At 38.4% G+C, this 14,314-nt stretch overlaps 1 protein-coding gene across 1 annotated transcript in view; it reads left to right on the top strand.

Annotated features, from left to right (window-relative positions):
• gask1a (golgi associated kinase 1A) overlaps positions 1-14,314 on the top strand; it is a 78,130-nt gene that overhangs the window by 34,688 nt on the left and 29,128 nt on the right. The gene's annotated exons all lie outside the window — the stretch shown is intronic.

The following is a 14,314-nucleotide window of genomic DNA, read 5'->3' as shown; positions in this document are numbered from 1 at the left end:
CATGAAGAAGACTGTGTGAGGAAAATGGTGGTCACACCAAATACTGACTGGTTTTCTGACCCCCCTGGACCACCCAATACAGTAAAAGTGCACATTTTAGAGTGGCCTTTTATTGTGGCCAGCCTAAGTCACACCTGTGCAATAATCCTGCTGTCTAATCAGCATCTGGATATGCCACACCTGTGAGGTGGATGGATTATCTCAGCAAAGGACAAAGGAGAAGTGCTCACTAACACAGATTTAGACAAATTTATGAACAATATTTGAGAGAAATAGGCCTTTTGTGTACATAGAAAAAGTTTTAGATCTTTGAGTTCAGCTCATGACAAATGGGAGCAAAAACAAAAGTTGTGCGTTTATATTTTTGTTCAGTGTATGTAATAGGATGAATACAGAAAGTTTCATTGCTTATATCCATAGTGCCCTTCTAGAATTTTTCTTGATGGACCATTAATTTCTGGTGAAACATTTATACAACAGAACAGAACAGGGGAGCACACCACCTCACACAATCTCAGTTTCACATAACAGCAAATAGATTCACACAAAGCACACATCACAAATACGATCAGATGAAATCAGATCTGGTTGGTTTTACGTACTCAGTCCATTTGGACCAGATAATATAAAATTTTTCTTTTTAACTTTGAGGGAGAAGGATATCTTCTCCATAACATGAATCTCATAGACAATTCCAATCCATTCTTCAATGGTGGGTGGTTCTGCTTTTAACCATTTCCTCGTGACACATTTCTTACTGGCTGCCAACAGTATAGCTAATAATTTTTTGTCTTTAAAGTTCCATGACTCAAACTGTAGATTGCCCAAATACATAGTTTCACATTTAAACAGAATGTTTACATTAAATACATTTTGTATGTGTTTGTGAATCTCTTTACTTCGGCTTTATTTCTGTATGGAGCATCCTCCAGTGTAATCATGTGGAATACTGGTATCTTACACTGGTTTTATGAGGATTCCTTGAACATGTTCACAGTGATTTCAGAAAATTGAGCATTTTACTGCAGGTTGTGTCCCATTTCTAATATATTCAGCTGAGGTGAAGACAGAGAGCATGTCTGGTAAAGATGGACACTCCAAAGAAAAGTCCACTGTTCTCATCAGAATGAGAAACACATATACATGCAATTAAGCACAAAAGAAACAGACTTAGTGAATATTTAATCATGTAAGTTTTCTGCAACGTTCACTGAATTAATACAACAAACATAAAGGCTGTAGTAGATGAATGCAAAACACTATTATGTCTGCAGAGCTGCAGAAATGTCAGCACACACTGTGATGATCCGTGGAAGAGAAAATGGAAATTGGACCAAATTTTATATGATCCAGATCAGTGGTTTGGTTCGGATCAGGAGGCAAAAGCTAAATCTGCCTCAGGTTTTCACACAAAATAGCTCTTTCACTGTCAGGGAATAATATCTATCTGGAAAAACTTTAAACCATTATGATCACAATGCACAACTTTCTCAAGAAATGTAACTCAGACTGACTCTTACCTCCAGAATCAGCCAGTTTCTGTCAGTAGTTGACTGTGTTGTCGCCACAGTTACCCGCCTACGGTGGCCCTGAGGGTCAGAAAACAAGACATTTACAAAAACACAGCAACACTTCAGAAGACTAGGCTTCACAGAGCAAAACATAAGATTTGAGAAAAACAATGACATGCTGGGTTCAGTGTCATTCAATGCGTTTCTTTCCGTTGAGTAACATCTCAATAGACTTGGGTTTTTCCACCCTTTCATAATCTGAAATGTTGTGTTTCTTTACCGTTGGGACCTCTGTACTTGCCACCTGATGTTTAACTACCTGCTCCTTCTCATTTTCTTTACTCCTGGTCTCATATAAAAGCCTGCACATGGTACCAGACATCAGCTTTGTAATGCTGAGTCAACTTTCACCAGCAGATTTCCACATATGTAGACGGCAAAGTTCATTAAAAGAGGTATATGACAACAGAAATGTCATATTTTAGGTTATAATGCTCATATTCGGTCATTTAGCAATTTGACAGAAGGGTTTTTTTTTAGTGTTTTAGTCTTTTTATTCCAAAAAGTTGTTCATTTCACCACAGACACTCGTAAAACCACATACACCGTAAACTCTGACTTTATTCAATGTAGATATAGAGCAAATTGTTTATATAGTAAGTTACTCCACAAAACTCACACGTCAGATGTCCGTCTAAAAATTAAAAGTATGAATTGGATCCCTTTACCACAACAGTTCACTTTTCCCCTTTAAAAATAGAAAAAACAATCCACTGTATTACCAATATCTGACTATAGCAGTGTTTTTCAGCCTTGGGATTGGGACCCCACATGGGGTCGCCTGGAATTTCTAGTAACTGATAAAATAAAAATAAAAACTTATTGATAAAAAATAGATGGTGTGTTGACAGAGACAATCCCAATCCATAAAAGACATGACAAATTCTGAGTCTGAAACTGCAGCACCGTGGTTCTGTTTATCTGTCAAATGTTCTTTGTGGTCGGTTTAAGATGCTGCAGCTCTTTCATAATTCATAGTTTGAGTTATTTTTGTTCAATATTAGCCACATTCTGTAATAAAATTCTTGAACACATATAATAATAAACTTTGCTGCATTATTACGTATTGCAGCAGTTATTACAAAATGCAGGTGTAGCGCTATTTTTTTTTTATAGGAAACGTAATAATTTGGTGCATTATGTAATAAACCATCAAAATTGATGCTTTGATTGGAAAAAAAACATCATATCAGCAGAACAACAGTAAGCATTCCAGCTTAATTAGAATTCATTTTAAAAAAATAGTAGGATGTTTCACTGGTCAAACTTAAATCAAATGTAAGTGGGAGCTTCAATGAAAAAAACCAGATGTAGACTAATGTTATGAAGCAAGTGTGGAAGCACTTTAGGTCTATTTTAAAAATGACTGAGAAAGAAGAGAAACTATTTTTCAGATAAAACACATTTTTCTATTATTTTTATACGGAAATCTGCATGTAACATGGCAGAAAGGACACGAAAATTACACACTACTATTTTTTGAACATCTTTTTATTCTCTCACAGGTACATTTTGGGAATCAAAGTAAATATGCAAGGCAGAGTGTTTCACAAAAATGACCGCTGTTGCAAAATCACTCGCGATTTATTTGTGTTTAAATGGGTGCAGCTACTGACGACACAAACCAGGCAGTAAATGGAGGTGATTAGTGGTTTTACTGTGGCTGTTCTCTGACTATAAACAGAGCTGAACTAACAGAGCTATAATGTAAACTATCAGCTGATACAGAAAAAGAAGATAAGACAGTTTTTATATGAGCAACTATTAAAATAAGCGTCTATGAGTTTTAGTTTTAAGAAGAAAACTTGATGATACCATAATACAGATGTGTGGAAACAATGAGATTTATACTTTATTCAGTGAGTGGTACAGTCTGTGGATACATAGTGTTGATTCATTGGTGTTTTGGTCCTAAATGTGTTCTGGTACCAGACTTCCCCCTGGTAATAAAGAGTTTGGAATATTAATACGACATACAACTGCTGTTTGTAGCTTACCAGCCGACAGGCCGTAAGCTGTTGTTGTCCGGCAGCGGCATCTGTCGTCCGTTACAAAAATTTCAATCGTCTTCTTCTCTGAAACTACAGTTCCAATTGACTTCAAACTTGGTATACAGCTTCTTTATGATGATCTCAACAAAAGTTAGTGAAATTATTTGGATCTGGATCTGATTCTGGATTTGGTGCCACTTTGAAAAATTTCCCCATTATAAGAGATAGGAAGTGGATGGATGCAATAACTCAGTAAATATAAATGATATCCAGTGTAAATTTCTCCAGTCTAGCCCTGATGGGGAGATGACCAAAACATAATGTCCTCATGCTGATCAGGATCTTCTTCTGGATCTGGAACTGACGGAAAATATAACATGGGCTCTTATGGGGAAAACATTTCAATCATCTCCTTCTCCGAAACACCAGTTCTGATTGACTTCAAACTTGGTATACAGCTTCTGTATGATGATGTCAACACAAGGGATTGAAATTATTTTGATCTGGATCTGATTCTGGATTTGGTGTGACTTTCAAAAATTTCCCCATTATAACAGATAGGAAGTGGATTGATCCAATAAATCAGTATCAATGATATCAAGTTGGAATTGGAATTTTTTACAGATCTGATTGGAATATGAGCAAAACATGGACTATATCTGTAATAGAATAAATACACAGAACTGGGTGAGAATAAATGGATCTGGATACATTTCCCAAAGCTTTTAATTTGGCCGGTAAGTTCCAGGGCCATTGGTCCTATTTTTTTGTGTCTGTGTGTGTGTAGATGTGTGTGATTGCTGATCTGTTAGACTGAACCATTTTATGATGCATATGTAAATAAATATATATGCTGTTCTCGTCTTTTGCAAATGAGGTCTTGATCTCAATGACACATCCTGACCAAAAAAAAAAAAAAAAAAAAAAAAAAAATGAAGTGAAACATATCTGTGTGAATGTTCCCAGCTCACTCTATGAATGTATTTCTGTCCGGCTGAGGTTTTCTTCAGGCGCACTGCTGAACATTTCTCCGTTATTTTCACACTTCACCCCCTCAGCGCTGACATTCTGCACCCTGTCGCTGATTTTACAACCTCCACTAGTAATTTTGTCCTGCTTTGTTCTGTCCGCACAGCGAGATGGGATGTGTATCTAACACCCATCTACAGTGTGTGTGTGGGACTGAATATGAATAACCCATGAGGCTCTCTTCCCCTCAGTGCCAGAAGTCAATCCCTGTAACAGGGCCAAGCTCTAATAGCCTCCTATTGATCTGCTGAGAGCCGATGAGTGCGGCTCTGAACACTTGTTCCTACCTGCTCCTTTAACACCTCCCTGGGCTCTGATAGCAGGGAACCAAACACCGAAGGCGCAGGAAGAGCAGTGTGAAGGGCACACACTCGCTCATTGGCACTCAGAGGACGCCCCGGGGAGCAAAGGGGAACCGAGGATAAGGTGACAATTTGAGAACAGGCTTTAAACTGAAAGGTACACTGCTCCAGTCTGCTACCTGGCAATTCCATCTCCGCAGTTCCCCGAAAAAATCGACCAAAGCCCAGCGTGGTCAGCGGTTTGCGATAGTTTATATTTTAGAATCAGCTAAATGTGTGATCAAACACCGAATATTCTGGGGTGTTGATTCGCGGGGTTAATAGAATAAAGAGTTTACCCTCCTGGGAGCGTGAATGTGCTTAGCTGATTATTGGATTATGGATGTGTTTTGTGCTGTGTAATTATTCTTGTAGGAGACGCTAGAGAAAGCACATGAAGTGTCCAACTTTGGGAGAATGAATCCTTTAGGGAGCATGACTGACTGGATTTTGACAAGAGCCAGATGGTAAGGAAAAAAAATATAAGATTCTGGTGTGTAATTCTCTGCGCTGGTGTTGTTATATCTTCCACTTTTTTGATTAATAGCCTCTTCATTTGAGTTTACATTCCTGGCAAATCTGTCTGACATTCAGAATAAATCAAAACCAAATGAAAGAACAAACTAAAACCAAGTGTTTGAAAACTTTTTTTTAAAAATAATTTTGTGGATTTTCAACAGCATAACACAGATGCATCATACAGTCTGTACATTTCTACTGTCCCCACCCCCAACTTAAATATAAACATGTAAATATATCGACCAAAATACATCAGGATTATGAACAGGAGGCATATAGCATTCATACAAAATCTACGTGTGAAAACATAGTAAAAGCAAAAATAAATACATAAAATGAAATTGAATAGATAACTATATATATATATATATAAATATATATATATATATATATATATAAAAAACACAGAAATAAAATATGTACCATGTGTGATGAGTGGTGATTTGGTGTTAAAGTCATAATATATTGCTCATTCTATAAGTTTCTGTGAATTTTAGAAAAGGCTGCCATGAAGTGTTTGAAAACTTTTTTTTTTTTTTATAATTTTATTTGTGGATTTTCAACAGCATAACATAGATGCATCATACAATCTGTACATTTCTACTGTCCCCACCCCCAACTTAAATGTAAACATAAACATGTAAATATATCGACCAAAATACATCAGGATTATGAACAGGAGGCATATAGCATTCATACAAAGTCTACATGTGAAAACATAGTAAAAGCAAAAATAAATACATAAAATAAAATTGAATAGATAACAATATATACAAAAAAAAAGACAGAAATAAAATATGTACCATATATGATGAGTGGTGATTTGGTGTTAAAGTCATAATATATTGCTCATTCTAGAAGTTTCTGTGAATTTTAGAAAAGGCTGCCATGAAGTGTTTGAAAACTTGTGTCCTGTACCGAACAGGCTGAAATTCTGTTATTCTCTTTTGCTTTTATGAGCAGCTGTATCTCAAAATAACTCTCCTGGACTGCTCTTTGTCCTGTCAAATGAATTATGCATTCACAGTGCACAGTGTGTAACTTATAGTCTGTTTCTAGTCGCTCATTGTTACACAGTTGTACACACCAAACTGGATGCATGTTGTACTTTTATCTGTATTTTCTGCACAGGAGATAATGCTTGTCTTTTGTCTGCACTGGTTTAAATGAAACCTGGTGGCACGGGCCAAGGATGTAATGACTTCTTGGCCCATGTTCTACCATTGAATAAATAAACCAACCGGCAGAATGTTAGAGGAATATCAGGCCTTGTGAGGACCTTTTTGTTCCTCTTACATAACCACACATGTCTTATTTTAATACTGTTCCACTGCTGGAGAAAAGTCAAGCTCACCCATTATCACTTTGTAGTCCGAGAAAACTGTTGCTTGTTTGAACCTCTTTAACTTCTGTAAATCACAGTGGACTTAGGTGTTGTTAAGCCATTGATGCAGCGTTGGTGTCAGGGGGAAACTTGCTCTGGTGGAATATTTGCAGATAAATCCTTACAGAATAAAGAACTAAAAAGGGTTACCGTATTGCACCATCCAAATCTTTATGAATACCTGGCATTGTCAGTATTTATTTACAGGTTGTTTGTTCACACGATATGACTCTCCGAACAACAATAAGAAGAAAATGATGAGTGGGTGCATTGTCATATGGACAGAGATATACTCAGTGCCAATGAAAACACAACACTTGAATGTGTTTTATTGTTCCTGAGCTGCATGAATATGTTTCAGTTTCACCTGGATAAGATAATCCCAGACAATTTCTTAACAGCCTGAGACGGGTTGAGCTATTGTCACACTTGAATGAACTTGTCTGCATTCATAAGACTTGTTTTTGTCATTGCTCAGCAATGAACTGCTCAACTTAAGGAACTGTGGTCAGTTAAGGAGTGCTCATGTTCTGGATATAAAGGCAAACTGAAAAGCACCAAAATCATTTGCAATAACTCAGCGATGCCCAGACTGACACCTGACCACAGATGCCATGCTATGGGGCTCCTGGAGGCCGGAATCTCTGCTCGGCAGGTGGCGCGCCGTTTTGGATGCAATGTGTCCACCATAGTCAGGATGCAACAGAGGCATGAAGAAACTGGCTCAGCTGCAGACAGACCTGGTCCTGGACCAGCACGTGTGACCACGCCACAGCAGGACCGCTACACTGAGCTGCAGCACCTCCAGGACCGCTGTGGGACTTTTGGTTTGGGGGTCCTTGAGTTTCTTTCTTTATCCTTATTTTTTTTCAACACATTTGGATGTGATTTTTTATTTTTACTGTATAGAAATGGCCTATGATTAATTCCAAAGAGCTTATGGAATAAAAATCCTCACTGATTTAAAAAAATATAAGAATCTTCAAGTGTTGTGTTTTCATTGGCACTGAGTATATTTTGTAGAATAGAGGGAAAAAAATATGTGCTAAGAAAAATATCCATATTAGTGTTGACAAATACAAAAAAACAAAATATATCTTTCAAAATTGCTCCAAAGGAGAACAAAATTTACTTCCTGTACTTTTAACATGCTGAGTAGTCCTTTTCTCTAAACCATTTTACCTTGAGAAGCAGCTGAATTCACAAGATTGCAAAATCATGCAACATCCTGCAGTAGAAGGGTTTTTTTTTTGCAGATCCAGTAGACACATGACCACTGGTTATATACTGTAATATCACCCTAACTCCAACAGACTATTACCTTTGAGTCGGACTAACTTACTAGTTCGTCTGTGCAATCATGTCGTGGGTATTTACTTTAAATGAGAAATGATATTACTGTCAGTCCACACACATTTAAACATGGATTTGAGAACATGCTCGGTAGATTTCATGCAACTTCCGTTATTAGATTTCTATATTTAGTATTAATAATATTAATATGTCATATTCGTTATTATTCATCAAATCTCTAGCAGGTCTAGTTTGCAGATTGAGTTTATTGAATGCTTATTTTTATGACTTTGTAAGCATGAGCTCACTGCAGAACTGGGGCAGAGTTAAGAACTGGGCTGAGCTTCAGTAAATCTGTCCTCTGAATAGACTCAGTAGCTGAAAAAAAAAAACAGCAACTCTGACTGAAAGTGAAATTTCATAAGAATAAAACATCATGAAAAGGCAACGTACAGCACAGAAATGGGGTAAAAAGAGACGTAAAAACGGCTCTGTAACGCAATGGAGTAAAAAACAGATGATTTATGTGCATTTGTGTGTTCAATTTGATTTGATTTGATTCAACTTTATTGTCACTGCCGTCACAAGTACAAAGCAATGAAATGCAGTTTGCATCTAACCAGACGTGCTTAAGCAGTGATTAAATATTATGTTACAAAATAAAATGGCATATGATACCGTATTTTACATATTATAGTGTATACAGGAAGTGTGGTATGAATGCTATATAGTATACATCTACGTGAATGTCTATTATGTACAGTAGTGCAAAGAAAGGCTGCACGATATTGGAAAAAACTGATATAGCGATTTTGTTTAACCCTGCTATATATATTGCGATATGAAAAAATACTCCGGAGTATTTAACAGCTGTGTGGTGCTGACACTAATGGTCCAACTAATTAGTTGTGTTTCCTCTCGTGTCAACAGGTGGAAGGCACTGTCGACACAAAACACGTTTCAGTTTCATCCTTCTTGTAGCCGAAATAATTCCAGATAACTGACGTTGCTTTTCTTTTTGGGCACCAAGTTTTCATTTACAGTGATTTTGTCTTGTTCGTTGCTCATTTTTCAATGTTGTTACCAACGACAAACTGATTAAGAGCAGTTGTGATTGGTGGGTGCTGTGTGCACTGTGTGTCACATATCCTTGAAATTAGATGAGAACATGTTGAGTTCATTTACCTCCTACATTACAGGACCTGCGATGTGACTATTGCGCACACGTACATCGTGATGTCGATGCTCAAACGATATATTGTGCAGCTCTAGTGCAATGGGATACTTCCAATATATACAGAATACATATATATATCAATAATTATATACCGAATATATGTCCAGAATGTATATTTATACGCAGAACATCCACAGAGAGTGGGGTGGTGGGTTGTGGTTTGTTGGTGGTTGGTGGGTATGTGTGTGTGTGTGTGTGGGGGGGGGGGGGTTAGGGAGCCTGGGAGCAGAGTTCAGCAGGGAGACAGTTGTAGGAAAAAAAACTATTTCTGAATCTGGTCGATCTGGTTAAATCAGTGTTTTTCAACCTTGTTGTCGTGTCTGATTAAATGTGTGACTTCACGTTTCTGTTGCGATGAAGTGACATTGAGGAGAATTATCATTAGATTTGACTGAGTAAGACTCAAGTTGTAATTACAAGAGATCATTTTTAACTCAAATGTGTACCTCATAGGGTTTATAGAAAGCATTTCTACTTTCAAATATTAAAACTAGGGCTGTCGAAATTAACGCAGATTAATCCATTATCACGGTGTTTTTCAACCTTGGGGTCAGTCGGGGTCGCCTGAAATTTCTAGTAATTGATTAAAAAAAAAACAAAAAAAAAAACTTACAAATAAAATCTATATGGTGAGTTGATAGAGACAATCCCAATCCATAAAACACATGGCTAACTGTGAAGCTGAAACTGCAGCACTGTGGTTCTGTTTATCTGTCACATGTTCATTGTGGTCAGTTTCAGATGCTGCATTTTTTTCATAATTCATAGTTTCAGTTCTTGTTTGTTCAGTATTAATTGTCCTCCTTGTAAATCACAGTTGGACTGACTGGACATATCCTGACCAAGGAAAATCCAGTTCTCCCTTTGTGCAGGAATCTACACCTGGATTTGCTGCCTCTGTCCATAATAATATACATTATATAGACTAAATGTGTCTAAAATTAACATTTATTTGCAACATAGTATAGCAAACTATTACATGATCAAAAACAAATTAATTATAGAAAAAAAAATTCTGGGGTTGCCACAAATTTGTGATGTTAAAATGGGGTCACAAGCCAAAAAAGGTTGGGAACCACTGAATTAAATAACACTGAAAAATGTTTTTTGCAAGTTGTCTAGGTTTTTTCAACTGAATTAGGACCATTTTGCACCGCTAAATCCAAAAATGACATCTGTTTTTCTCAATCAGGTCAGGTTTTTTTGCTAATTTGATATTGAAAAATTTGATCTTCTCACAAAATTGATTACATTTTTGTGACTTTATCAGTTGATTTTTTATATAGTTCTCACCCAAAATAGGTTTTAAGAGAAAAAAAATCATTTTCTAACAGGATTCCTGTTAGGTACAATGGTGTATTCACCACAGACGTAGCAGAATATGTCAGGCTTATTTTTGCCAGATCTTCTAGTCGAAGCCATTTCATTCACCTGTAATATTAAAAAAAATAATCATAAATTGGCAAAAGTAAAATCTTCAGAACTCATTTATTGCAAGAAATATGAAAGAATTTTGTATCATATGATGTGAAAATGCCCATAAATGTAAGCAAAAATGTTAAAAAGCCAATATGTAACATAGTTCAGAAAGTTGACCTGACTGAGCAAAATGAATGTGATTTTTGGATTCAGCACACCAAAATGATCCTAAATCAGCTCAAAAAACTGAAACAATAAATTTGTTGTTCACCAGTGTAATCATTAAGTGCAATCATACGAATGAGATAAATTCACATTGGTCATAAAAGTACGAACGCGGTGCATTTTATTGTGTTGAATACAGAAGCTTCCAGAATCAATAGTACATTTCAGCTAATCAGACTCCCCACAAACACTTAACAGTTTGTTCCACTTTAATTTTATGTTGACTCTGACCACAGCAGAACACCACATCTTGTCTTTTCCAGAGGCTCGCTGGTGTTCAGTGGCAGCGCAAGTCAATATTGACCGAGGCCGCACAAGTCTCCTGGACCCGACCCAAACTCAGTGTATTCCGGTGTGGGAGTGTAATGTAGCATCAGGGTGAGAAGTCTCCGAAAAGCACCACACGAGTGAAGAGAAGCGGTGGAGGCGGCGTTTTACCGTACTGCACACAAATATTTTATTCTCCAGCGCCGACCCGAGGGCGGCGAGGTTTTGTGAGTCACACCACCCTGTAAAAGCGCACTAATGCACACAAAGAACCACAGAGGAACCCAGACCCCAGAGTCGACCTGAGGGTGCATCCTCCTGAAGGCTGAGTGTGTTTCTTGCTGTGTCAGTCTTCAGTTTAACACCGGGGGGGTAAATCACACTGAGAGCTTCCTCTGGAGCTGTTAATCATCTGAACGGCTGCAGACTGGGAGAGCTCACTGCAGGTCCTTATTCTCCACAACTGAAGCCTGTGGAGAATTGATAAACTCTAATCATGGTGTCTGTGTTCATTTTTGAGGGGTCAGCTATAAAGTCGCTGTCAGTGGAAGATTTAAGGAGTCGTTACGTATTATGTGTTTTTTGGAATGAGACTGGAAACACTGCAAGAAAGAAACAGAACCAAAAACACAGAAACACACCAGTTCTGGTTTCATTCTTAACCCTTTCATGTGTACTGGTCGCTCCAGTGGACAGTTCTTCTACAGCTGTTCTGGATGTGCGTTTAATATTTTATTAACTTGCAAATCTTAAAAAAACACCTACAAAAGGGCTGAATGACTTAGAATGAGCTCATAAACAAAAAGACAAAAAATACTAACACCCATTCAGACGGTCTCACACACACACACACACACACACACACACACACACAGGCACGGTTCCCATGGCTCAGATTCCTTCTCTGATCACTTGTGTCTCCCTGATTGAGGTTTTGCACAAATGTCACATGATCACGTGGTTGTCTGTTTACGACGCCGTATTGGTAGGCAAGCTTTCCTTGGATCGTACAGCGTGTTAAACAGTGGACCTGCTAAACTCCTGTGTGCCCTTTATTATTTGGCTTTCACCAGTATCAGTTCTGCATACAGACCGCTGGGTTCTATTGGTGGCAGCGGTGGTTCTGTTCTGCCGACCGCTGTTTATAGTTATTACAACAGTTAGCCTAGCTTCTCAGTACAGGGTGGGGAAGCAAAATTTACAATATTTTGAGGCAGGGATTGAAAGACAGTTTATGACCAATTAGTTTATTGAAAGTCATGAGAATTTATTTGCCACAAGAAAATTTCCATAATAGAAAATGTTTTTATTCTATGTGTCCTCCTTCATCCTCAATAACTGCCTTCACACACTTCCTGAAACTTGTGCAAGTGTTCCTCAAATATTCCGGTGACAGCTTCTCCCATTCTTCTTTAATAGTATCTTTAAGAAAGTCGACATTGCTGTGTGATGTTCTATTGGTAGCATGTTCTAAAACGCCCCAAACAGCAGAATCCAGAGGGTTTAGATCTGGGCTAGAAGGCGGCCATAAACATGATTCCCAAAAATTGCTCAAGTTGGATTTGCACAAATCTTGTATTTTTCTAGCTGTGTGGGCTGGAGCACCATCCTGTGTCCATACATAATTTCCATCTGGGTAGTTTGCTTTAAGCCATGGCAATACCTGGTATCTCAGATTTTATTTGCCACAAGAAAATGTCCATAATAGAAAATGTTTTTATTCTATGTGTCCTCCTTCATCCTCAATAACTGCCTTCACACGCTTCCTGAAACTTGTGCAAGTGTTCCTCAAATATTGGGGTGACAACTTCTCCCATTCTTCTTTAATAGTATCTTCCAGACTTTCTGGTAATAGTTTTGCTCATAGTCATTCTCTTCTTTCCATTATAAACAGTCTTTATGGACACTCCAACTATTTTTGAAATCTCCTTTGGTGTGACGAGTGCATTCAGCAAATCACACACTCTTTGACGTTTGCTTTCCTGATTACTCATATGGGCAAAAGTTTCTGAAAAGGTATGGATAATAGTGTTAGGTATGATTATGACATCAGTATATGTTTGGTTTCAAAACAATTGACGTAGTGCCTGCTGAGAAAAAACAACTAAATGTTCATTGTAAATTTTGCTTCCCCATCCTGTATAGTTAGCCTGCGTGTCTGTTATGCTTAGCGGCGTGGAAAATAGGTATAGTCATCATGTGGTACGGTGATGAAGACCCCTTTAAACCTACAGGAGGGCTTCCCCTGGACTATCACCTATACAGACAGAGTGATTGTGGATCTACCTTCTCCCTTTGAGTTTCCTCAGCTGGGTGAGGCAGATGGAAGTGGGCGGAGCTACGGCGGGCGACACCACTGAGTTGAGCAGGCAGCTGGTGACAATACTGCCCACCCATCTGTGCCAGTCTGCTTTAACTATGGGACAGCCTTCCTGATGCGGTCAAGTCAAATTATGCGGCCGTGAAAGTGAAAATGGGAGGGGCTTTTGGACAGAGACAGTTCATGGACCGTTTCAGAGCTAACATATGGGCTCGTTCACCAGTTCAGGGGCAGAGCCTGGAGGTGTACGGCTGATGTGAGCCGGCTGGAGCTGGTTCTGGTGTTTTTGCCTCCGAGTTGCCTGCGCATCGCTGTTGTTAGTCAACATGTAAACTCATCTCTGGTGCCTTTATCACAAGCAGACATACTCGCAAATAACAAAACACGCAAACACCAGTCCAAAGAAAAACACGATATAAAGCAACAGTTCTGACTTTCTGGATCCAGATGGCGTGCCCACCACTATGGCGGTGTAAACAACAATCACATGACCAGTGACGTCAGCTGCAAGTCCTCAATATAACCTCTGCCTGGCTGATTACTACCTATGCCCACAGGTGTGCAGGTAACCCTAGCAACCAAGTGCCTCACCACAAATACACGCCCACTTTCACACATACAAACACACACACGCAGCACAAGTCTAAATGGGCTACAACAGAAGGAAAAGGCTGTTTTTCCAAAGTCTGTCAGAACTCAGGGAACAGTCAAAAGCAAC

This window comes from Sphaeramia orbicularis, chromosome 16, assembly GCF_902148855.1.
Source record: "Sphaeramia orbicularis chromosome 16, fSphaOr1.1, whole genome shotgun sequence".
Lineage (NCBI taxonomy): Eukaryota > Metazoa > Chordata > Actinopteri > Kurtiformes > Apogonidae > Sphaeramia > Sphaeramia orbicularis.
This window is presented reverse-complemented; position numbering and strand designations above follow the sequence as displayed.